We start from the raw sequence: 24,412 nt of genomic DNA, 5'->3' as shown, positions 1-24,412 counted from the left end.
GGGAAAGTATGCAGATTTAATATAATCATTGATTACAAATCTAAATATAAATCGATGTGTTCCAGTAGTATAATTAAGGCCAGTTTACTATAGCCACTACAACTTGACAACTCCCATTAAATTCACTGTGTTGATCAATAGCTACAATTGACTGGTTGGTCTCAGGTTCATTACAACGGCAGCGAGAGTCAATAATAATTTATTGTTTATTGGTCTCAAAATGTATCCGCACTCGTAAAAAAACATACACCTGATATCCATATTATAAACTCACACGTTTAGCTGTAAAAACATGTTTTGATAGTACCTACTGCATATTTGATGAACATTTTCCGGTGCAACCTTTGGTCGAAATCACAGTCAATGAAGCGTTGTGAGCACAAAAGCAAATTTCGAGAGCTGTTCTTGAGATATATTTGCAAATGTTAGGTAACCATTTTGCTCGAAGTACTGGTTCGTTTGGAAAACTAGGAACCTATACAACCTCGCCTACAACATGATAAATGACATGTCTTACCGATGAAAGGAAATGCCCTGTTTCTTCCCTTTATGAGAAATTTTGCATGATACGCAGCTAATCATTCTCAATTCACAAAATTGCGTGTGATAAAAACACTATGCGGCAGTTAGTTATTTATATAAACCAGAGCACAAACCGATCCGAAATTATTAGGTATACTTTAAAATGGCAAATTTAATAAAATTTGAATGTGGTGGAAAACTGACAGTGACAGGACCCGCGTTTTCATATGTCAAATAATGTCGGTCAAAATGTACCTTCACGGGAACCTATCCACGCGAGTGGCCTCTATCTGTGGCAACTTCCGTCTACAAAAATTCTTACCCCATCTACCATTATGTTCCCTCCATTAGTTTTCTAACTCAATGATTATATTATTTACCCTTTTATATTCGTGAAAGTGTTACAAACATAAATTAGTATTAGATAATAGTTTTCCACGTTTGCATTGGAATTGTTGTTTCAAAATAACTAAAAATCGCCTAGATCCTAAATCTGTGATTAATTTGGTCTATTCCCCTACACAGGATCAATAAGCGTCTTCCAGACCCCGATGTCTTCTGTCAAGTTTTAATCCTGCTAGATAACGTAGTTTATTAACAGTGATACGGGAAAGCTTAGTTATCACGTGTTTGTCTTCTTTGTGTGTCTTTTGGATGAATTAAATCAGAGTAAGTAACTGGGAAGGTGTACGAGAGAGGTTTGCGTTTCAATTAATGCCTTCCAACACGGTATTAGAGATACAGTGGAGGTATATACGCCGGAAAAGGAAATCCCATAACCCAAAGCATAAAGTTGTTTGTAAAGGTTGTTTATTACATAGTAACAAATTGCAGGTCTAGATCCTTCCGTCACACTCTGCTGAAATTTAATAAGCAATATTTGTTTTCGGCGCAGTAAATTTGGTATTTACGCGACAATGACGAATTAGACCGCGTAAATTTTCATAAAAACCTTCCTTGTTTCCGTCGTTCGTTACGGGCTTAGCGCTAAGATCCGCATTGCTTAATTTCCAGCAGAAGCAAAATTGGTTACGTAAACTTCAGTAACTTTAAAATGACGTAGACTGTTTCTGTTTGGTGGTGTCTCGTTGCGCGTACCCAATATCCTCAGTAAAAGGAAACAAGATAATGAGTACATCAGAAAGCGGAGAGAATTGAATTTACAATTTAATTCCGAACTCAGCCCTACGTGCCGGAAATTAGTCCCGTTATGTCGGGAGCAGTCCTTCTCAACTTGCCTGACGTAGCGTAGAGCTCCCACTGCCACGGCTGTCTGTTAACCTGAAGACCTGACGGCTACATCAACTCTACAAAATATAAGGGCTCACAATAAACACCGCGATAACTGAAAATAAGAAAAAAAAAGGTGTTTTCAAACGTATATCAAAACATTTACTACCTTTTCAAAGGGGAGAAGAAGAATTAAATTATCGCCATCGCCCCTTTTTACTTCATCATTTGTATCTCTCCCGTAATAATGAAAAAATATAACGAGAACCGTTTTAATTTAGCAATTCGGGTACGTTAGCAAACAATTTAGAAACTAATGAACACTGCACTAATCATTTTCTACTCGGAACTCGGGCGACAGATTCAACTTCATTAATTAGTCCCTCGGCCTTCTTTCCGTCAAGCGCTCTGCTTTAAAGGCACTTTACTACTTGTTTCGTTCCTTTAGATGATCTCAAATGTATTATTGACTCGTTTGCTTCCCAGCCAATGTTTTGATAGTACCGGTTCCCGTTTATTTAATTCAGGTGTGCTCTTTCACATACATTTTCACGGTTTAAAGCTGCTTCTCCGAAATTCTGCCTTTTAGTATGTTTTCACGTGCACACTAATGCCGGCCTAGGGCTGCTGAATGGGATTTTACTGAATTATTAGGGATAAAGGGTGGATTTTCATATTTTGATGTGTGACTTGTTATTTTTGGTCACATCCTCGGTGGTGGACAAGGCAGCCACCTTTTTCTTGGTTGAGTTCCACATAATTGGGGCCTCACCCAGCTTTAGTACGTAAATTAAATTAAAATAGTATTTAGGACGCATGTTCATACTTTAAACATAAGGTTCAAAGGTATGATTACTCCGCCGCTGCATAAGAAACCTGTTTATGAAAGGGCCTTTTCATTCCAAATAGCCAGACTATACAACAACATATCTTTGAACCTTAAAAGTTGTTCACAGTCTTCTTTCAAGGCTCAATTAAAATTAATCTTATTAGAGAGACAGACGACCACGCACTTATTATAATACTAGTACTTCATTAATAGATATAAATTAACTGATTGCATCTGACCACATAATTTGCAGATGATTATTACATGTTTGATTCACTTTTTGCTAGTACTCACTAATTATTTATAGACGAGTGCATAAATGATTGTAGGCTATATGTATCAGGGTTCAGTGGAAGAACAATCTCTGGAGATTGAACTGCGCCCTGAGGTTATCTTATAGCAAGTAAGATAATAAAGGCCATTATTATTATTATTGTCGGTGTTTCTTGTGAGAACTCAGGTCTAGCCTGGTTAACTAATCGCACGGATTAAAATCAAGTAACGATTAGTGTCTGTGTCTGTGTCTGGTGAAGTTATGTAGGGTTCTAAAGAAAAATAAAAAATAAAAAATAAAATAAATATTCGCACACTCACATTGGAAATCTAGGGATAGTATGTAATTCATACTTACCAACATAGCTATTAATGGCCACAATAGTCAACGCTATCAGGAAAAAAGAAAACAAAACAAAAATATCATTATAATAATTCCTGTAATTTTATTAAATAGAGTTTATTGTGTAAGTGTTTCTTTGGCTTTGCGTTTGGGTTGTATACGAGTGGGTTGTGATAACGTGGTGTGTTTCTGTGAAGAAGGAGTTTTGTGTTTTTTAACTGTGCTAGGACGTGTAACTTTATTGGGTGGACCTGTCTTTGTAGTGCATGTTGCGTTACTTGTATTTATGGTGTTTCTTTGTTCTTGAGGTTGTATTTGTGTGGTTGCTTATTATTATTATTATTATTATTATTATTAATATTATTAAATAAATGGTTTGGGAAGTTTAGAGATTAAATTCCTAAAAAAAAAGATTAAAATATTTAGCTACTGGCCACATAAAGGCATTGACTGTCATAGTTTTAGGGATAATTATTTACTGCTTGCTTATGTACAAGTTCTGCATTTTCTTTCTTCTTCTCCCCTCTCTTTGTTTCCACATTTAAGCCTCGTTATTATCTTGATATTTTTTCTTCCCTCCCTTAGGTATTTCGGCAACTTATTGGCTCTTTGTACGATTTTCGATTTTCTCTGTTGTTGTACTATGTTCCTTCCCTTTATTTCTCTCTGCCTTGTGTACATCCTTGTTGGCAAAGATTCGTTCTCTCCTTTCCAAGAATCTTCTCCTCTTTTCTTTCCTCTGTACCTGTAGTATGTAATTTGGTGTCCTTCCATTTAGATCAAATAGGTACCCATTTGTAATTCCTTCATTGTATTTCTTCTAGTTCATCCAATCCCATCCACCTTTATATCTCCGTTCCATAGATCAACACCCCTCTCGCCATTGCATCAAAAAGGTATTTCCTTATTTTGAACTCGTTTTTTAATCTCATCGACACATCTCCCCTTTTGTTCATATTTAGGCATTATTATTTCGTTGCATCAAATCCCCAAGTATTTAAATTCTTCCTTCCTCTCGCCCCCCTTTTTCCCACTGCTTCATCATTCTTCCCATCATTTCCTTCTACTGTTCTACCCTCGTTGGCAATATTATTGTGTAGTCAGCGTCTGCCAGGGTTAATACCCCTGTTTAAATATTTTTTCCATATCTCTTATGTATGAGATATATAATGTTGGGTAGGTGAACATCCTTGTCTTAGTCCTTCACACGTATAGAACACCACAGACTCCATCCCCTCTCTGCCTACCCTCATTCTGTCTCTCCATACAATTCCTTGATTGTCACATTAAGATTATTGTCTATTTTTCCATCGTCCATCATTTTCCATACATTTTCCCTATTTGCTCTACCAAATCCTCCCTTTAAAGGCATGAAAAAAAGGCTATCACTTTTCCGCCTTTTTTCCAATTATTTTTCCACCAATCTGCGTAGTACATAATTACATTGAATTTATAACTATCTAAATTCAATGATAATTAGCCCTGTGATATTCGACTAACGTTAAACTTACTATCTGTAGAAAACATTTTGCCTATAATAAATATCGCAAAATAACGTTTTTTGGCAGATAACCTGCACGTTAATTTTGACGTTTCAGATACGTAACAGAGCTGATTGCTGTTTAAATAACGTCATGTAGACATTATTTCGGTGTAAATAATAACGAGACATCCTTTATATGAAAATATTTCAATTTAAGTAAACCTGGGAGATTATTTACGAAATAAGTTAGTTCCTTTCATTTGAATTTGTATCACCGTTTTGTTTTAGAAATTTTGTTAATGCGTAATTCTTTTAAATTTCAACGCTTGTAATTTATTTAATTTACAGGTAGATAAAGTGCTAGAAGTAGACTCATCTGGTCGGTATTCAGATGTATCGGATTTTTATATTTGATTTTGTGACAATGGAAACTTTCCCTAAACATTTCTAAATTGTTCTCAAATATTTGAATAACTTAAAAGTACTGCCTTTTTTTGAGGCCGACAAAAAAAATTCTCAGATCGACCCGGAAAAAAATTTTCTTATAGAATGTGGCCTGTAGCATCCACAATTTCAAACAGTTCCAAGATTGGGCTAGTAGATCAAAAGTTACAGTCTTTTGAATTTTTTTTCGAAATTTGTTTCATGTCCATAACTTTTGATTGTGAAGTCTGATCGAAAAAGTACGAATTGTTTTGGATTCTACGCACCAAAATTAATAAGAAAAAGTGTTTTCCCGAGAAATTTTGGTGTAGTCGATTTTTGGTAAAAACCAGGGTAAAAACGGAAGGTTATACACTGCCTTTTTTTGAGGCCCACAAAAAAAATTGTCTCAGATCGACCCGGAAAAAAATTTTCTTATAGAATGTGGCCTGTAAAATCCATAATTTCAAACAGTTCCAAGATTGGGCTACTATTTCAAAAGTTACAGCCCTTTGAATTTTCTTTCTAAATTGGTTTCTAGTCCATAACTTTTGATATCGAAAAAGTACGAATCGTCTGGATTCTACCCACCAAAATTAATAAGAAAAAGTGTTTTCCTGAGAAATTTCGGAGTAGTCGATTTTTGGTATTCAAATACCTTGCGAAGTATTCGAATACTTTACGAAGTATCCAAATACTTTGCGAAGTATTCGAATACTAAATATTTGTGAAAGTATTTGAGTTACAAATACAAATACTGCTTCCATAAAAGTATTTAATTACAAAGTATTTGAATACTTTAGAGGATTTGAATACTAAAAGGTACTTACAAAATTGAATACTGCCCAGCTCTGCTTACAAACTAACTTACAAGTGTAGGTATACTAGAAGTGCCTAATAAAAATTCTGTACTGATTCATAGCCATGACTTTTTTAGTTTTTGGGTAGCCTAAAAATGCAATCGATAAAACCACTGCTACACTGTCAGGGGTTGAATTAGGAGCGTTTGCGGATTAATTTGAAATTAATAAATACTGGGAAATTGCTTTTAAAGCACTAAAATTGACAAGTTTTAAATAGTGGCTGTGGGCCAGCCAATATGACTGTTTCCTGTACCCTAGGGTCTACCGTCGAAGAACTCTAAGCACCAAGGTAATTGAAAGAGCAGGAACATGTGTGTTGGGAACCTTCTTTTCTCTTTCTACTGAAGGTACTAGATTAAAGTGTTAATTATGGTAAAGTGCTTACTAAATGCAGGTGCTTGGGCCTATTATCATTCAGATGTTAAGTACTGTATGATATTTGAGAAATATGGGTAACCAAAGCTTTTTACACGAGACATTTCGCTACAATTCTTGCTGTTAAACAAAAAAATCCATTTACAACGAATCGCGTGTCATCCTCGTACACCAAGAACCTGTAAAAATTCTATTTTGCCCTAGAAGTTGCTGCCACAGTGAAAGCTTATGAAAAGGAATTAACGATCACATATATAATCACGGGAGTGCAATAAATTGCAAAAATAGAAAGATGGAATAGGTATAATAAAAATTAATGCCGAGTTGACGACTGTACGCAGCAAACAAAGTAAACATAAAACCGACATTTTACAGTATTAAAAACAAATAACGTGAATATCGATATAAACAACGGAATTAAACCCCGTTATATTTTTGTATCTTAGCCAAAGACGTTTTTATCCCTTTTATGGTCATTAAATTTTATATCACAAAATAATCTTCTCCTTCACGTTTCACTCATTTTATAATTCTAAAGTTCTATAAAACTATAAATTATGTTCTTTTATAAGAATGAACTTCGAAATACTTTATGTTATTTATACTTTTTTGGGGGGGAGGAGAACTTTATGTGTTGTAAACAACCTAATTTATGTTCCTCAATTCATTTATTGCTAAATAAACGTTTATGTAAACCTTTCTCGAGTTTTAAATGTCAAATTTTATTTCCTTAAATCTTTTCGTGCGCTGGAAAATGGGTCGGAAAGCTTCCTTCCGCGACTACCGAAAATGAACTTTAATTATCGCTTGTAAGCTCTCTTTTGGGTATATGTAATTTAAGGCCCGATCACTCAAAACATATTGCAGTATTAAATTTCAATTATTTTTCCAACTGTCAATTTGACACAATTAAATTAACCTAGTTATTGAAGAGATAATGCACGAGCCTGAAACTTGTAATTAACTTAAAATTGATCGAGAAGTTTTGAAGAGAAAATCTTTTTGGAAATGGAAAGTAATTTAACTTAAATTTCCTTGCAAGTGCCCTAAAATTAAGCAAATAAGTATAACTTCGTATTTTTGTAAAATCGTTAAGAACATTTGGGATAAAATAAAAGTTCCTTCTTGGATCCGTAATAATTTAAAGTCTTAATTTCATAATTCTACCTTTTTTCTTTTTTAATTAAACCCATTTTGGCATTAACTTTCAAGTCGTAAGGTAAGATTTGCTTCTTATAATGTATTTTTAATGAGATTCCGGGAGGTCTGATTTATTATTCGGAAAGGAAGTGCAGACAATAAAAGTTATAAAATTAAAAGTAACTTCTCCGTGTAAATGTTGTTTTCATAACTGACAAGGAATTTTTAATAAAATAACTGAGCGTTTTTCCCAGTTCTTGGTCTATTGGACTTTTTAATGAGCTTATGTGTAGAATTTGGAAGATCAACGTAATTTATTGACCTGAAAAGAACATCGTCAGCCATTGCGTGTTTCCAGGCCTGATCTATTAATCAAAAATAAAATAGGGCTAAAAAAAAATGTACAATAATTACATCATACGCACTAAGAAGCAGAAATTTTCAATAAGGGCACGTTAGTGTTTCTCCTTCGTTCGGTTTAATATCGAATAGATTACAGCGCGGATCTAAATATTCATCAGTTCATGTTGTAGTAGGTACACGAGAACTTTTAATAGTTTCGGAATTTCATATTCATTGTAGACTATAATCAGTTTTATGGCAGAATACATAGTAGGTAAGATTACAATTTATTATTTCTGTCGTTCAACATAAAATAGAGCTATCATAAAAATGAGGCAAACCATGATCAAGAAAACTGATGTTACAGAGTGGTACTCCTTTTAGGTCAGGGAATTAATTACCATCAACGTTAGAGTTGATTTTTTAAGTCACTCGCCCTTGGTACTTCGAGTACTATTTATCGAGGAAGAACGTTAAACAGTCGTCATTTGTGAAAATTCTTTCCAATAGCGCAATAATAGCTCTTGTGGGTCTTGGATGGTTCTTTAAAGATTTGGACGGAGAGAAATGAATATCCATCTTTGCCCAATTGTTGCCAAAAAACAATGCTCGGTGTGGAAGGGTCTGACTTCTTCAATTTCTTATTAAACGGTATAAAGTTTGATTTCTATACAATCTTAGGGGACTGAAGGATCGGATGAAACTGAAGGAATTCGAAGAAACGGCAAAATCCAGAGAAATTGGCAAGTCCCAAGCATACCAAGGATCCAAATAATTTGAAAAGGACAATATTTAGAATCAGAAGAATCGGAAGAAGTTAAAGAAACTGAAAAATATGCAGAATAATAAGAATGTGACATATCTTGCGAATCTGAAACATTTTAATAACTTGAGAAATGCAAAGGAACAGAATAGAAAAAATGTAACAAGTTCTAAGAAAGAAACTTCCAGTTTACTGGTTACTAAAATCGCATTGATTTTTTCGCTCATTTTTCATCAGTTCCTAGTGGGGTGCAAACTACCTACAGGACCATTTAACTTACCAAAACGGTATTTATTATAAAGGCCCTCTCGTTACCAACTGTTTAACAACATCAAAAATTCAAACAAGTTAGGATTTTAATACTGTTACACCCCCTTAATCACCTAACACCGCAAACTCGCAAAGGAAGAGCAACGGAATAGCTACAACATATCAGAAATAGAGAGAAACACTCCAAAGAAATATCGTGATATCCAGACCTTATTCAGGTAGACAACAGGTCAAGTAAAAGTAATGGCGCATTCAGAAAAATTTGCACTTAATTACTGTAAATGCCAGATCTTCTCTGTGTGGAACAAGTACGCAAAACCAATTTAAAGAAGGGATAGAATTGTGCAGTCTTCCAAGTAACTTCGGGTTTCCAAAAGAAAAATCAATGGGTTGACTATAAAAAAAGCTCACGCATTTTGAACTAACTTTTGCTCTAACCAAAAACCTTGCAATTTGCCATAAATATCCTAGAGAGCACTGGTATCATTATGGAATAAGAATCTGCACAAATGCACAACATTTAAGAGAGGTATGTATGATTTATAATTTGATACTTTGATTTTACACGTGAAATTAAGGCACAAAAGCATGAAGTTCGTATCACAGAAAAACAGCACAAAATGAACACGAAATTGAAGCAAATTTTAGTTGGAATCGCATGCTAAAAAGTTGAATATCTGAAAACCCCGAGCAGTACAAAATATGTACGAGAGCAAAAAACTTTCGCGGACCTGCGATTTAGGCCTTTAGCACTGACATACCTGAAAAGAACAATGAACATAATAAAGAATTATGTTATGGGATATACAATCTTCAGTGGAGCGTTCGCTGAAAGATGACTGACATTTTAAATTTATGTGAAATACTTCTAACACCCTTTATAAAAGTAGTATAGAGACGAAAAATGAACCTAGCAGACCATGTAAAACTCGTAATATGGGATGCTTCGTATTCACGGTTCTCCTGTAAATTTTCAAAGTCTCGCAAGAGAAAGCCATTTGAATTTTGAATACGATCGTTAAAAATCATTGTTACGTATACCCAAAAGCAGAACGGCATAATTTTATATCTTTCGCTCGAACTTTTTCTGCTTACATCGACATTATAAATTTATCTTAATTTGACGTTAAAACAAACAACCAGAGAAACGGTTTCCGCGGCGCTCAGGTATCTTGAATAATAAGAAAACAATTTTCAGAATATATTATAATGTAAAATATATAAACGAGAAAATGTAATTTGAAATTTCAATTTCCTCGTTTCTTTTGAATGGAATTAATTTGATTTAGATCGCCACCGTAATTTATTAGGAAATATAATTGTTAATATGTGAAAATGTATGCTCCGTTTTCCCACATCGGCCAAAAATAATGCTTGTTCCGGTACATTTAAACTTGAAAATTTATTTTTAACCTGAAACTCTTCAAGATTTGTGCTCGTACGTTCGGCAATTGTGATTTATCGGTTAATGCGCGAAGCAAATATGTTGGAATAAATAATAAAATTCTGACGTTACCAGTGATATTACACAGCCCCAAGATTTATGGCACAAAGACAATTCTCAATGTACTATAAATCCCCAGCAAAAAATCTTGACACTCGAAATTGATTTAATTTGCAATTTCATGGATTTCAACGCGGCTAAAATGTGATTTTCTTTAATGCCAATTTTCAATGCGTTTCTAAAAATGAAATTCTAAAAATGTTATTTGTGGCTTTCCGTCTGAATCGACGGTTCTTGTTAATCTCCTACCAGAATGAATGCTTTCAATGCAGTGCTCCTAGATATAATTTGTCCTAGGAGTATAGACGGGTGTGGATCAGTTTCTATGCTTCGAGTTCCAGTCAAGGATAAAGAGAAAATATGTGATTACCCTTTAAATCTATCTTACAAGTTTCTATTTCCATTAAATTCAATTTTAAGATGAAAGCGTTTTGTATCATTTCAATTTTGGGGATTCGTAGTAAACGAAAGTTTGCCCCAGTGGCATTTATTTTTTTTTTTAATAAAGCACGTTGGAGTACAAGAGAATCTCTTACCATCACGCAAAGTCTAGGGGATTAATGCGCATCTAAAGGCATTACTATCTTTTGCGTTACACCACAAGAGGGAACCCTGAATTTTTTAGGGAGTCGTTGCTGTCTAGATCAATTTCTTTTGGTTGTTATATCTTTAGACCACTTTTCGAATTTACATTTTGGTGGACATAGGAAGATTTACACATGTACCGCCTTATAGCGAGCATAAATTAAAATGTGTGAAAGGGCTCTAAAACTGAATAGAAACCAGATTAGGAAGATCACCTATATGTATAATCCCTTAGGATAGAGTTACAACAGCCGAAAGGTTTCATTTCCCGATTTTGCAATTTTTCAAAGGTTATACATAACTGAACAACGATTTAATGTTTCCCGAAGATCGCAATAATTTCTTAAGGATATATAAAAACTTTTTTATCTCAGTGCTTTTGAAGGATCTAGGAAGAACCCTTAGCGAAAGTATCAGTGGATAAAAGTAAAAGATATAAAAAAACCTTTTAATCTACCATGAGTTTCTGGAGAATAACGGTCGCTGAAAGAGTTGCCGTACCCCACTCCCTCATCTACCAGACTGAGGTAACCTCCAATGACACACTCATTAAATTTCATAATTATCATTATCCACATCCCAATATAAACAAGTTGTCCATACTGACAGAGCTGGGCAGAATACTTTCAAAAAGTATTTGAATACTAAATACTAAATACTTTACACAAATCAAAGGTATTTGAATACTAAATACTTTTACGTCCAGCACAAGCGAATACTAGATACAGATACATTGAAAAGTATTCAAATACTTAAAAAAATAAGTATTCAAATACTTTAGAATGTATTCAAATACTTTCAAAAGTATTCTAATACTATCAAAGGTATTGGAATACTATAAAAAGTATTCAAATACTTGTCACTCAAATACATTAAAAATTTAAAATAGTATACTAGATAAAAGGCTTAATACTACTTAAAAAATCAAGTTATACTTTGTATGGGGTTACCTTTTTTATATTTCTATTGTTATATACAAATTTAAGGGGAGTAAAAGCGTACTATTATTATTATATAGAAGGTACCTACCAGGACCTTTCTTATACCAGTTATATCCTTAAGAATACGTGTACCAGTTTTCAAAGCGATCATAAGTCGTGCACATGATACGTACGCCTTTCTGAAATTAATCCCAGCGATTTTGGAACAGATCCATTTTTGACCATCCGTTTGTCCGTGTGCATGATAGTTTGTTTAGGAACGTGCGATCGCTTTGAAAATTGGTACATATGGTCTTAAGGATATAAGAAAGGTCCCTATTGTTTTTAAGTTACGTAGACTATCAAGTTCGGTATTCAGATGTATCGGATTTTTATATTTGATTTTGTGACAATGGAAACTTTCCCTAAACATTTCTAAATTGTTCTCAAATATTTGAATAACTTAAAAGCACTGCCTTTTTTTGAGGCCGGAAAAAAAATTGTCCGAGATCGATCGGGAAAAAACATTTTCTTATTGAATTTGGCCCGTAGAATCCATAATTTCAAACAGTTTGAAGATTGGGCTACTAGATCAAAAGTTACAGCCCTTTGAATTTTTTTTCGAAATTTGTTTTTTGTCCATAACTTTTTATTGAGAGGTCTAATCGAAAACGTACGAATTGTTTTGGATTCTACACACCAAAATTAATTAGAAAAAGTGTTTTCCCAAGAAATTTTGGTGTAGTCGATTTTTGGTAAAAAAGGAAGGTTAACACTGCCTTTTTTTGAGATCCGAAAAAAAATTGTCTCAGATCGACCCGGAAAAAAAATTTTCTTATAGAATGTGGCCTGTAGAATCAATAATTTCAAACAGTTCCAAGTTTGGGCTACTAGATCAAAAGTTACAGCCCTTTGAATTTTTTTTCGAAATTGGTTTCTAGTCTATAACTTTTGATTGAGAAGTCTGATCGAAAAAGTACGAATTGTTTTGGATTCTACACACCAAAATTAATAAGAAAAAGTGTTTTCCCGAGAAATTTTGGAGTAGTCGATTTTTGGTAAAAAAAGGAAGGTTACGTATTCAAATACTATGCGAAGTATTCGAATACTTTACGAAGTATCCAAATACTTTGCAAAGTATTCCAATACTAAATATTTGTGAAAGTATTTGAGTCACAAATACAAATACTGCTTCCATAAAAGTATTTAATTACAAAGTATTTGAATACTTTAAAGGATTTCAATACTAAAAGGTATTTACATAGTCGAATACTGCCCAGCTCTGTCCATACATTTACTGTTTGATACAGTCAAGGTAGTTATAGAAAATTTGGCCGAAACACGAAAACATTTCACGTCCAAAGATAATCACTTCGGTAATCTTTTATTACTTATTTCCGATCTTCCAGAGTTAATAAGTTTGGAACTGTTAGAGAACTTATGGCCTGTAACTTTGACGGAGTCGATAGATAAACTCAACTTATAAAAGAATGTTTCCTTTTATTGTCGGTTAGTAAGTGGATTTTTCTTTGTATTCCACTTTTATACTTGGGAATTAATCCACATATCAAACACGATAAAGTGCTGATCTACACCCGCCGCAACTTTCATCATTTTTCCAGGCACTGATTGAGTTTTTAATTAGTAACCATCCGTCTGTTTTACTGTACACAAATTCAATAATGAGTCTTAGTCATTAAGGTTAAAATGATGTCGTCCAGCAGATGGAAATTTTGGATGGATCACTAACATAAAAGATTTCTTGTACCTTTTTATTCAAAGGTTTTGCTCAAAAAAAGAGCGATAATTAACTGAATGTGACAAAGAAGCTGCGAGTAATTGTTACATTGAAGACGGATAGCTTCTTAAAGACTAAAACGTAATTGATAATGCTTTAGTAACTGCCATTTAAAATAATCTTGACATCCCCAATGAGTGATTATATACCTCCTTTGTTGACGTTCGGAACGTTTTAAGTTTTACTACGCAAAAAGCAATCTATGCGTCCGCCCTTTTTTTTAGTTGAACGTAAATCCCTTTGTCTTAGCTCGCTATATATTTTTCCTCGATTTTAATAAAATTTCTTTATCTGCCGTTTGTTAGTGTCAAAAAGTCGCAATCTTATTGCGCTTTCTAAAATAGAAGATCTTATTAGAATAACAGGGAGCTTTTTTTCCGCGAACTTAAGATATTCGAGTTTATTCAGGAATCGCGTTATAAGAGTCCTCGTATATTGGTATTTTGAGAGGAGAGGTGATCAATAAGTTCACAAGTTTTGAGGCATTAAAAAGATCCCTTTCATTTTCGCGTATAAAAAGTTTGGATAGCAGTTTTAAAAGCTCTTTAAGTCAAGTCAATAAAACAGCCGCCCGTTTTAGTATGTGTGATTACGCTCTATGATAGACTTTTTACAGCATACGGTCGAAAATGTTGCACAAAACGCAACACAATAATGAAAGCTTATATTCCAACAAATCTGCGACATACATCCACAATTAAGGGTAAATTTCCGAAAATTCTTGTCCGTCATACCTTCATTACACGTTACAAGGTGTAAATTAATGTGACCCTCCCTTAGAGTCTTTAACTAACTAGATGAACCTACTCCGATTCCGTACCGACCTTACTCATACCGTAAGGTCGTGCTAAAGCCGTATGATTTCTAATTGTAATAACAAAATTGAGGAAATACTACACCAGCGCCATTTTTTTATTGTATAATTTCTGATAAGTACCCATCTGAATTCAAAAATTGAACCATTTTCATACTTGTTAATAATCGGTATTATTGAGAATAAATTTAACGTACTCTTTGGTTTATTTGATTGAGCAGTACATATTTCATATTATACAGGGTGTCCATTATGTATGGAATATAGCATATATCTCGGTACCTATGGATTTTATAAAAAAAATTGTATATAAAAGTTTATTTTCCATAACAACACAGCATTCAATTTTTTTTATGTAAACAAATGAGTAACCAATTTTAATTTTTTTAAATAGCAATGTACCCATTCATTAGGCTCATTTGATAGAGATTTTTTTTCTCTTTTCGGTGACATAAAATCTTAGTACCCTTTATACTACACAATTCTTGAAAAAAATGTAAAAGCTGTTTTAAGTTAATTTCAACATCAATCTAGTTATCCCAGATCTCTTTTATTTGTGTTAACAATTGAATGTAGGTCATTAATGTGACAGAATAATGTTTACTTAAATAAGTTGGTGTATTGAAAAACAAAAATGGTTCATTTGACAGAAACTGAACGCATACAAATTTTAATTGTGATTGGTTATGGAGATCGCAAACGAACACAATTAGAAGTATGTGAAATTTTTAATAAGCGTTATCCAAATCGAGAACAACTTATCCAGTCAGTAGTCAGCACAACTTTGAAATAATGTACGTACGATTTGCTGCCACAGTTCATTTCCTTCAACTCCTACTGAGCATTCGTGCAAATTCCACTATACCTCACCCGAATCTTACTGATTGTATTCTCTGAATACCGACTTTGCAGTTCAATGGTAGAGGGTTGGGCTATAAACTCAGAGGTCGGGTTTTCGGACCCGGGTTGAGGTAAGAATTTTTTATATGTGACAGAGATCGGAATTTTTTGCCTTTTTGCCTTCTACAAGCTCTTTAAACGAAATTTTCTTCCTCTCTTAAATCTTTAAACTTTTTTTAAATGTTCGAAATATTTTATATAATATTTATATAAAATCAATTGATACTTTTTGCCTTTATTTTTATTTTTTTTTTCAAAATTGGCAACGTTGGCGAGAGGATCGTCTGCATTGGACTGAAATGTGAAGCGATTGCGATTCTGACTTGCACACCCAAATAGCAATTTATTGTAACATATAAGAAAATAATTACGTTTTCCATTCGCACTTAATTTCCTGCGAAAGGTAGTGTTAGACTATGCATGAACACTGTCTAATAATAGACGAAGGATTTTCAATCAGATAGGTTTCCTGACGTAAATGGCATTGCTCGAAGATTAATGAGACCCAACACATAATTAAATTAGCAATTCGCCGAGCAAACATTCAGTTAGGTACCTAATTTAAATCTTGTTATTCAAAGGTGGATATGTTTCAGTAAACAAGTTTAGAAAACCAACTATCCGTTTCACCGTCCTTGCCTACCTGACTGTTTTGTAAATCCAACAATAAACCAATATCCCTCAGTAATTGAATTCTATGAACCCCCAAATCGAAAAGATAAGGTCGATGGGGGTGTGGAAACGGATAAGCGACGGATCTTCAAATAAATACGTCGACATTATTTCAGGAGGACGAAACGGCAGGTAAGGGAGTTTACGTGCTGGTAAATATTCCGTTTTCCCGCAAAACCGGTAAAGACGTCGTATTTTACCGTAAAAAATAAGACTTAAATAAGGTTTACGAACTCATAACTGTCACAGGCTAAATACCTCTCTTCTTAAAAATAAAAATTACGACCAATCCGCATTCGCGATATTTTCCCAAGTTGTTATGAGGTGATATGGATTTATGTATATAGTAAATTTTACTAGGCACTAAGAAAGTTCCGTAGTGTGGAATATTTGGATGTCACTTACAAACGAGGCGTGACGATTGGATTATCTACTTTCGTAAGTGTTTGGAATTTACAAAGCCATTTCGGAAAGTGAAACGCTACGTGTGAAAAGGGCTATTATCTTAAGCACGCATTTATATTCAGGGCTATCATTTCGCGTTTTACAGCTAAATAAAGATAAAAATGGTGGCACATATTTTTCCTGAGTATATTGGGCTCTATACCCAACCTGCACTACGAAAGCTTCTTATAAGACTGTGTACTTGTATTTAGTTGCTTGCCTTCAATATGAAATTCATTTTTCTGCCAGCGGCCGGCTTGGCATACAATTATATCTATGAAACATTGACATGTTCAATTTTTTCGAGTTTTGCTTACGAAATAAGAAGGGGGTGTCAATAATCAGAGGTAAAAATTTAATTAGTTACTCCAGTTTACGTATTACAGGCACAAACCAACAAAATCCTACATTTCATTCTTCGAATGAATGGGCTAACTAAATCATACATTCCTAATTGAAAGTCCAGCTAATTAAATGATGAATATCTGTCATAGATTAAAAAGAAGTTAGGAAACATCCATCAATCACCATGGCTACCTTTCGGATTATTCATACTGGCCCCTTTGAAAGTTTAAACTGGGTTAACATTTTTGCAAGAAATCAATAACCCCAGTGGAAAACCCGAATTTTTACATTACAGAAGTTGTTTAATTTTTAAATAGTAAATGCTGGAATTGCGTAGGCCTCGCGTTATTATTACTATTGAGATATTTATAATATATAACCTATAAAAGAAGCAAAATTTGACTGGAAGGATAAATCTTCAATAAATCCAGGTCCAATTAAATTAAAAGATAGACAAGGACGAGGATGCAAAATAACGAAAGCATGTATTTGTATATTTGTATGTTTTTCTACTAAGGCCTGTCATCACGAATTAGTGTCTGATCTCTCTACTAACGCATTTTTAGCTGCATTTAGAAGATTTGCATCTAGAAGAGGAAAACCACATACCTAACATATTCAGTTAAATGGTAGTAATTTTATAGGAGCAAATAATGATTTAAAAACTATGTTTGAATTTCTTAACAAAAATTACGTTTAAAGGCTTAGAAAGAAGCATTCAGTTTTATAAATTAAATGTTGAAGTTTCATTAATTCTACTTAGATATTTAATGCCTAGCAACCCTAGTGTTTCGGCCAACTATAAATTAAATTGAATACACAACATTATATAGTCCCTGGTTTGACGTTATCTTGTGCTGTTTTCCATTTTGTACGAATTTGGAGATCTTCAAGGTAGTCCCTTGACCAGCGATTCCAAAATTGTTGTTGTAGCTTTGATAAATACTGCCACCTGGATAATCTATTAGTGGGAATCTCCACGAAGTCAGTGTTCGGTATGGCCGTAAGTCGACGACCAATAAGGAAATGAGAAGGAGTTAGTACTTGATAGTCATTAGGGGAAGAAGAAAGCGGGTAAAAAGGGCGCGAGTTAAGTAAACATTCTATTTCAACAATTACTGTTAAATACTCTTTATATGTAAGTAATGCATCGCCTAAAACCCGTTTTAGATGAAATTTAGTTGATTTTACTCCTGCTTCTGCTAGGCCGTTGAAATGTGGTGATGAAGCTGGGGAAAAATGCCACTTAATCCCTTCATAAATTAAAGACTTTTTAAATTGATCTGCATTTTTGTTAAGAAATTCAAACATAGTTTTTAAATCATTACTTGCTCCTATAAAATTACTACCATTGTCCCTGCATTTATGTTATGTGGTTTTCCTCTTCTAGATGCAAATCTTCTAAATGCAGCTAAAAATGCGTTAGTAGAGAGATCAGACACTAATTCGAGATGACAGGCCTTAGTAGAAAAACATACAAATATACAAATATATGCTTTCGTTATTTTGCAATAATAATAAACCGCACAATTGGTAAATGATGGTGACGGAGTGAGTCTAAACTTTGGCAACTGTGTCATTATAGGAGCAAAAGAATTTGCTGCGTGCCTACGACAAATCACGCAATTTTTTATTACTGTTTTTGCAGTCATACGCGCAAACAATGGCCAAAATCTTTCTCTTATAATAGCATTGAGAGAATTAGGGCCGCAATGTAAATTCTTTATGTGTTCATATTTAAACAAAAGTTTAGTAAAGTAATGTGATCGAGGGAGTACAATTGGATGTTTTTTCTCATATGCAAGTAAAGCTTTACTGAGTCGACCTGTAAGTTTTATCAAGCCATCATTATCGAGAAAAGGCGTTAATGAATTTAATTTACTACGCTTAGGACATTCCTTTCCCAATAAAAAGGCTTGGTACTCATTAGGAAAACTTTCTTGTTGAATTACCTTTACGATTTTATTAAGTGCATTATTGCGTTCAATTAATGAAAGATGCTCAGTATTAATTTTAGAAGAATTACGACTATTATTGATAAATCTTAAAACCCAACACATTACTGATACTAGTTTATTAAAATTTGAAAATGTTGAAATTAAATTACTTATTTGGTTTTGAAATTGCACTATTGTTAATCTTATAGGTTTTGGAGTTTTTAACTCAGGTAGGTCAATATTATTGTCATTGCATTCTGAAAAATACTCCGTGGTACTACATAACCTTTCTGGACCAAACCACCATAAACTATTAGATATTATTTCCTTTGGATATAAACCACGAGATATTATATCCGCAGGATTATGGTTTGTTGATACATACTTCCACGAATGTGAATTAGTTAACTCCAATATTTGATAAATACGATTCGCAACAAATGTTTTTAATATGTTAAGTGGAGTAGTTATTCATCTTAAAACAACAGTAGAATCGGTCCATAAAATGCAATTATCAAATTGAATTCGAGACGATTTGAGTACTTTATTTACTAACTCTGAAAGTAATACTGCACCACAAAGTTCAAATTTGGGTATTGTTAATTCTTTAACTGGGGCAACTCTGGACTTTGCTGCAAGTAAATGAATTTGCACATTTCCAAATTTGTCTGCTGATCTTACATAACAACAACCACCGTATGCTAAACGACTAGCATCGCAAAAACCATGCAACTCATTTATAATTGAATTCGGTAACCTTGTACAGCGTGGTACTTTCAGATTATTTAATATTTGCAAATTCTTGTTGAATTCTTTCCATTGAATATATAATTCATGTGGTAAGGGTTCATCCCAAGATAATTTAAATTGCCACAAATTTCGCATAAAAATTTTTGTTTTACATATTACGGGTGCAATTAGTCCTAATGGATCAAAGAGTTGAGCGATGTATGATAATACATCTCTTTTCGTCAGTGTATTTGGAATTAGGGTTGTATCAATTTTAAAACATAGTTGATCTTGGTAATGTAACCAAGGTAATCCAAGAGTTTTTAATATGTTACAAGAACTATCTGAAACTGTTTGATGTTCAATATTTTTTAATAACGAATTACTAATACTTTGAATTATTTCGGAGCTATTAGATGCCCACTTACGTAACGGCATTTTTGCAGATTGTAATATGTTATAAATGTCCTTTGAATTAATTCTTGGGCAGAATCACATCCGGTTAATAAATCATCTACGTAGAAATCTTCAAGTATAGCTATGGAAGCTTTCGGAAAAATTGCTTGTGACTCTAATCCAAGTTGATGCAAACACCGTATTGCTAAAAAAGGTGCACTTGATGTTCCATAAGTAATTGTATTTAGTTTATAAGTTTTAATATTATCTTTTGGATCTTCTCTCCAGAAAACTAATTGAAATTGCCTATCTTTATCATCAACAAGTATCTGCCTGTACATTTTTTCTATATCTGCACTTACAACGAATAAATTTTGGCGAAAACGAATCAAAATTGAAAATAGATCTGATTGAATAGTTGGTCCAACCATTTGTAAATCATTTAGTGACTTACCAGATGAAGTTTGTGCAGATGCGTTAAAAACGACACGCAGTTTTGTTGTTAAACTTGATTCACGAATTATTCCATGATGTGGCAAATAATAATTTGGAGTAAAAGGTTCTGACGTAAGTAATGTAAGTAATGTCATATGACCTAATTGAATATATTCTTGCATAAATTCATCATACTTCTTTTTTAGATTAAGATTTCTATTGAACCTTCTTTCTAAACATTGAAACATTTTTAATGCATAATTTTTAGAGTTTCCTAAATGTTGTGTTGTACAATCCTTAAAGGGAATTCGTACAATAAATTGTCCTGAAGAATCACGTTTGTACGTAGATTTAAAATGATCTTCGCACAATGTTTCTTCTTTTGACCATACACAAATATTAGGCACCGATTCCAACTCCCAAAATTTTGCAAGTTGTTCTTGTAATATAAAGTTATCTGAAACCTTCACTACATTACACGCAATAGTATGATCATTTTCTTTTGAATTTATTGATCCTGAAATAATCCATCCTAAAGAAGTATTCTGCAGTATAGGTTTATTAAAACCTAAAGAAATTTGACCTTCGCGCAATAAATGCCAAAAGAGAGATGCACCGATTAATAAATCTACATCTTGGGGTTCGTAATAATTTGGATCCGCTAGTTTTACATGATTAGGTATTTTTAAAGAATTGTTTATTAATCTATCAGGTAATCGTCCTGTAATCTTAGGCGTATTAAACAAGAAATTGTTGTAATGAACGAATTAATTCGCGATTTTATTATTAGTTCGCATTTATTTTGTATATTGCTCACTGAATTATTAATTCCTATCACAGATATTTTTGTTGGAATTTTTGTTAGACATAATTTATTAAACATACTTTCAGTAATAAAGCATGATTGTGATCCTGAGTCCAACAAAGCTCTACAAGCAAAGATATTACCTTGTGCACTCATCACATGTACTACCACAGTTGAAAGTAAAATATTAGAATGATTGCAATTACTGCTAATAGTCATACTTATTTCTTCAACATCAGATACTTCATCATTTTCCTGAAATTCTGAAATTTGTCCCACATTTACTGGAGTCACTTCTTCGAAATGTAACAGTGTATGATGCCGTTTATGGCACTTTTTACAAGTATCCGATTTGCATGTTCGACTCGCATGATTAAATTGAATACAATTTGTACACAGACCTTTTTGTTTTACTAATTGATACCTATCCTGAGGGGACAAATTTTCGAACTGCGCACATGCAAATATTAAGTGATTAGCATTAGAAATCGGACAAGATGACGTTTTTGAATGATTTGACACAACTTTATTTGATGTGACGTTTAAATTCGTTTAGGTTTACTATTATCGTATGACCTTTGACATTTATTGATTTTCATACAAACGTCAGCCTTTCTTTCTAAAAATGTTAACATTACCTTTAAACTGATCCTGTTTTTGATTTGCTTTATATTTCTCCCATTCTTTAAAGGTACATTCGTCCAATTTTTCGGAAATAACAGAAATCAACAGTAAATCCCAGTGCTCAACCGGTACCTTTAGAAGTTGCAAACAAGGAACGTTTTTATTTACAGAATCTACTAATTTTCTGAACGCTTCGGTAGAATTGATTCTTCGTAAAGCACGGGGTTACTTTTTGCTCGGGCGCCAAATGTTTCTTCTTGCAATTAAGAATGAGAAAAATCAAAAATTATGTTTTCAATTCTGTTTATTTTGACAACAACTCAAAACAACTTTTTAGTTACTATATTGTAATATAACTTGATTTTTTAATCAAATTGCGCTAACAAATCCATTAATTGTAAAAAAATTTCATATAGAGCTAGCCGAAGGGAAAATAATAATTTTGCATGAAGAATTTGCGGAGTTTACTTAGAAATTCAAAATTTTAATTTCGAAAATAAAAAGGAGGACAACCCCTTCACGTGCTGTAAATCTCCCAGCTAGCTAGCTTAATGCAAATGCCATTTGTACATTCGTTCAAAGCACAGGAGTAGCCAGGGCAAAACTGATACATACACATTAAAAGTGAAATTATCCATTAGCTCCATTTGTGTGGCCCATAAAACTGCTTTGTACAACTTGGAAAACCTGCTTTATTAAAATAAAGTTCATTTACATTAAATTTTTGTGAAAATCACCTACCTTTTTCGACGGCTCGCGTTCCTTTCGCGCAAAGATGCGCGCTTTGGCATAATTAACTGGGAAAACTTTCTTAAATAATGTTCGCTCACTCTTTATCTTAGTTTATTATAGTTTTCAAAGTTGAGCTCTGAAGAATCGCCAAAATTTATGGAACGCTAAACGGCTAATTGTCGGCACAAAAAGTCATAAAATCCCAACTGTTCTGTCAGCATTCAAATGGTAGCTAGTGATTTATGAGACTTTGAAATAAACTCGGGAATCATTGTAAAGAGGCGATATATGAACGAAAGAAAGCGACTTACCGAAAAATCCCGCTTACGAAACGCTCCTTTTCAAGGTACAACATTACGTCCACATATCAATTGTGTGCTCATTTTTGAAAGGAGGAGGAACGGGGACGGATATAAATCCCTTGAAAGGGGCACTTATATTTTGCCATCCTTAAGCTCTATGGCTTTGGGAATTGTATATCAAAGTTGCAATATCGGCGATCGAATTCTTTTGACATTTTTAAAGGTACACAACTTCGATACGCTATCAACACACGTTCTCTAGTTAATTTCTGGTTCAAAGACCTTACCCTATAAAACTTTACTGTCATTCGGTTTAAATTGTCCTTCATTTGTAAGCTCAAGTACGTCATGCAATATTACTATCCAAATAAGTTACCACGTTCGGGGAACGTTTTGTCGGTAAATACAGACCTTCCATGCAACCTAGTATTATTTTATGTAAGGCTAAGTATTCGATATTGATTTCTAAAAGTTAAGCAACGCAATTGGTAGAGCTATATTTGGGTAGTGACTAAATAATTTATTGAAACCATCGAGTTGTTAGTTTTCTACACGGAATGAAAAAAAAATGATTTTTGTACTCTACTTTTCCCCTGGGAGAAGTAAATGAGAGACGAAAACAGAAGGTAAACGATAAGAACGTTGGGTTTGATATGTAATAGTTATCCCCAGGGTTGTCCCATAAGCTGTTTTGTGTGTGCATAACCCAGGGCATAACCTGATTGGTACAAAATCTTAAAGTTAAATTGGCATTTTTTTCATTATCGTTTGAGGGGGTTTGTAATTTTTGTAGCACACTAAACATCTTAATTTCTGTGGTAAGCCAAGTTTAAATAATGCATAACATTCTACCCGGCGAAAAAGTCGTGAGCTTAGTCAAGAAGATTCCCCCGTTACGTAACTAAATCCTTTCAAAAGCTTCAACGTTTTTTCTATTCTTTCTGCAGATTCTTGAAATTATTCAAATTCCTCCAATTTCTTGGATTGTTCATATGATTCGATTTCCGTCGTTCAGATCCCTAAAGTATTCCGTATTCTCAATAATGTTAGGACTCTTTGGGATATTCCGTTTCTTCAAATTCTTTCCCTTGCATTTTTCAGATTTTCTTAAAATACCTGAAATTCATCAGATTCTTCGAATTCTTCCAGTGTTTCAAGTCAAATTTTTACTTTTTTTAGTTCATAACTTCATAACTTTGAATTTTTGGTGTACATCCCTCTGAATTAACGTGAATTAATTACAATTAATGTGAATTAATTTGAATTAACGTGATTCAATTTGAATTAACGTTAATTAATTTGAATTTGACTGTTTGGTGTACACCAAAAATGGTTCTTGTTCCCCTTAAGAAAAATTCGTTCCTAAAAAATCATCGATTCCTGAAAAAATTGCCCTTATAAAACCCCAGAATATTTGCTTCAGAAAATTTGGTTGCACTTAAAAAATCGCCCTTGGACTGTTTCTCATTCTGTGTAGCCTCGAAAAAATCACTATTGTGTTTGATCTTCAAAGACTTGCCGTAAAATAGAAATTCTGGGAAAATTTCCTATGGAAAAATTCACTTGCGGAAAATGTAGGCTTGAAAAAGTTGCCTGGGGATATGCGCACCGGAA

Source organism: Photinus pyralis, unplaced genomic scaffold, assembly GCF_008802855.1.
Source record: "Photinus pyralis isolate 1611_PpyrPB1 unplaced genomic scaffold, Ppyr1.3 Ppyr1.4_LG8, whole genome shotgun sequence".
NCBI classification, from domain to species: Eukaryota; Metazoa; Arthropoda; class Insecta; order Coleoptera; family Lampyridae; genus Photinus; species Photinus pyralis.
This window is presented reverse-complemented; position numbering follows the sequence as displayed.